Source organism: Mesoplodon bidens, assembly GCF_964165515.1.
Source record: "Mesoplodon bidens genome assembly, chromosome: 9".
Lineage (NCBI taxonomy): Eukaryota > Metazoa > Chordata > Mammalia > Artiodactyla > Ziphiidae > Mesoplodon > Mesoplodon bidens.
In genome coordinates, this window is record NC_138166.1 from 37,957,639 (window position 1) to 37,961,094 (window position 3,456).

Genomic DNA, 3,456 nt, shown 5'->3' on the forward strand with positions numbered 1-3,456 from the left:
GGCCGTTTCTTTTTCCATAAAGTGAAGATAATAAAAGTCTTTACTTCACAGGCTCTTTTGAGAACTGAGTTAAGTAATTCATATATTTACCTTCGTAGAATATCACATTGTGTTTATTTGAATATGTTACTTTCATTTATGTTTTCTAGAGTAAATTCCATTGAAAATAACAGAGTGGGAACAGGGGTTGGTCAGAGAGATCATATGATATTCACACTTCTCTAGATGCAATTTCTAGGATAAACCTTCTTCCTTTATCATGATCTGGGGCTTTGCTACGTAAAGCGTGGTCCGTAGACCAGCAGCATTGGCATGGCCTGGGAGCTCGTGAAAAATGAAGAATCCTGGGTCCCACCCCAAACTAACTGATTCATAATCTGTATTTTAATGAGATCCCAAGCGATTTGTGTGCACTTTAAAATTTGAAAAGCTCTGGTCTATACAGCTAAGGTCCTTACGTATCCTTTTAGATTTTCCTGATCTTACGCCTAATTTAATCATGTTTATTATTATACCTGTGTATTTTTGTTAGCTCAAATGTTTACTTTTAAAATTTCTGAATTGCTAGACAAGTCTTTCAGAATAAGTGACACTTTTTTGATGCACGGCATTTTAATTTTTCTGGTACCCACTCAGACCCCAAAAGCCATATTGATGCTACCTCCCCTTCTCTCACCCCGAAACACCTTAAAGACTCTCATCATTTGATTCCTAGATTTTGATTTGCCTGTTTCTAGAGAAGCTACTAAGACATATTGGGCATTTCCCTCTTCTGATTTTGAAATTGAAATAACATCTATGTGGGGCTTAGTGAGAGAAATGTAAGAAAGGCATGGATCATTGCTTCATTCTATAAATTACTTTTCTTGTCTGTATTAAATTGTTGATAGATTTAATTCTGCCTTGAAGAAAATGTTTAGTTTAAAAAAAAATGTTGAGACAAATTTTGACCATGCTTAATAGAAGACAAATGCATGCAGATAGATTGAAATTAATTCAAATTAATCATTTAAAAGTTCAGGTAAAGATTTTTTTAAATGATTGGTACAAGGTTCTGCTAAATTTACATTTTTTTTCTCTTTTAAATAACACTTTCAAGTTACATATAGTCCTTTAACTTTTTTATGTGTAACACTACTATTGTTTCCAATTAATGGGGATATTTTCCATACTGATTTTTTTTTTCACTTACTATTCGACCACCATCTCATAACAAGGACAGCTTGAGAGTGTGTGTTAACAAAATCAAACACCACAAATGAACTTCACAGTTCTCTGCACTGCTCATTCTCACCTCATGAATCCGAAAGTGTCTATGGATTTGAAAGATTGCTGCTGGTGGATGATCTCACCTTCCACACGTCCATATTCTCTGGTTACGGTTTTTCTCCTGTAAATGGCTCCCTATACTTGGAGCTGCAGTGCCAAACTTTCTAGACAGGCATAAATTACTGCTGTGTCTCCCTTCCTCTTTTTCTTCATTTATATTTCATACTGTATGACAAACTGAAACATTGAGTTAAGGACGCTGCTAAGGGACAGTGACTATTTACTGTGTTTTTTTCGTGCTCTGGGCGTTGTATATGTCTGAAATACCGAACTGTATGATACTAGAGATCAAACAAGAGGGCTTGAAAATTTTCATTTGTTGCAGGGAAGCTTTGGTTTTATAAAGGCAGCTGCAAATTAGACTTTAATTGCTAACTGAAAGGAATGGTCGCAATATGTTGTCAGGCAAAATATGAAAAATACAGCAAGGTCAAAGTAGTAAAGTATATATCCACTTACATAGAGCACTGAATCATTCACTGAGCTGACATTCCTGCTGTAAACTCACTCACTTTCATAAAAGATTTTTTTTTCCGTTTTAGGAACAAGAAAGATGTCTGTGTCATGCCAGCCCTAATACCTAACCCATCTTAATGGGAAGGACAGCAGAGCAAATACCTTTCTTTCTCTCACTTGGTTCATTTTTAATTTATAGGCTTTAAAACTATTTATCAACTAACTTCCTTCCTCCCTTCCTTCCATCCTCTTTTTTCCCAAATAATCTTAAATTTTCTCCTGAGGGGAATACCAGTTTTCTCCTCACTGTTCATGTCGTACGTGCTCCCTACAAATTCTTTATTTTTACCCTAAAGATAGAGGCTGTCTTATTTTCTGAAACAGACTGGATGCCAATTTTTAAAAAGTTAAAACAACTGATAGTGGTAAACTCTGTAATTTCTCTCAAAAAATGTTCCCCCAAATTAGGGCTTGACATTATATTGGAACTGAAATGCTCAAGTTAAAAGAAGGAAGGAAATGAATATTTATTGAGGGTCTACTATGTGCCAGAAGTTTTCCCTATATGATTTCTTTTAATCCTCATCACAGCACTGTGTGAGAGCTGTTATTCTCTCTAATTTGCAGTTTAACAACTTGCAATTCAGACAGTCAGTAGCTTGCCCCACATCATATAGCTGCTAAATCTGTATGACTCCAAAGCCTTCAGTCTTTCCCACTTTATTATATACCAGTGTCCTCTCCCTCAGTTTTGCAAAGGAGACCCATGAGCAAAGAGACCGGGGGCTTAAATTGGTGTCTGAGTTTGAACTGGATAATAGGTTCTCTGTTCATCCCACTGTGCCATTGGCAATACAAAGATGGGGAAAAAACTTGTGCAATTGGCCCTAAAATTAAAATTCACATTGAAAAATCTTCATTTTCTTGAGGGATGGAATCTATTAATATATTTCCTGTCTATTACTGACAATAAAATCTCATGTGATTCCTCCTCATGTTTCTTTCTATCTCTTTCTTTCTTCAGTGCCCTGAGTTGATCAGACCCCAGAGATAACGACTGTTATTTTTAAGGAATTCTGTGTATGGTTGCAGGCAACACAACTTTCTCGTCTCCATGGAACTGGAGCATAGGTCAGATTATGCTGGGCCAAACTCCAAATCTATAGAACAAATTTTCCATTTTCCAACCATTAAGGCAGACTGTCCTCATAAATTTATGCAACTGTTTAAAGAGTGAGCCTTACCTTTTTCCTATTTCTCTCTCTAACTTCTTCCTCCCAACTTCAGAATTTAAACACAGTAGGGACTCATAGTACAATAAATATTTTTGCATATTTGTTACTCTTTTTTCCTCCCACCAGAGTTTACAAAGAACAAGAACTCCACAGATGATAAACAGATACAGATGTTTTCCATGACTGTTACCATATTTACAAATGAAAATATAAGATTTGGTAGGTAAGAGTTAGTTAGACTGGGGGAAAGGATTGAAAAAGTTTCAAGGTTGTGTTAAGACTTCTTATACCCATTGCTTTTGGAGAGGTAATAAAAAACAAAAACAAAAACCACATAGCAAAATCTGAACGTCCCCTGCCTTAGAGGTGTGCAGAAAGTAGGCTATACATCCTCTACACCCAGGCCAGCTTGAACTACTCCCTGTTCCTTAAATAT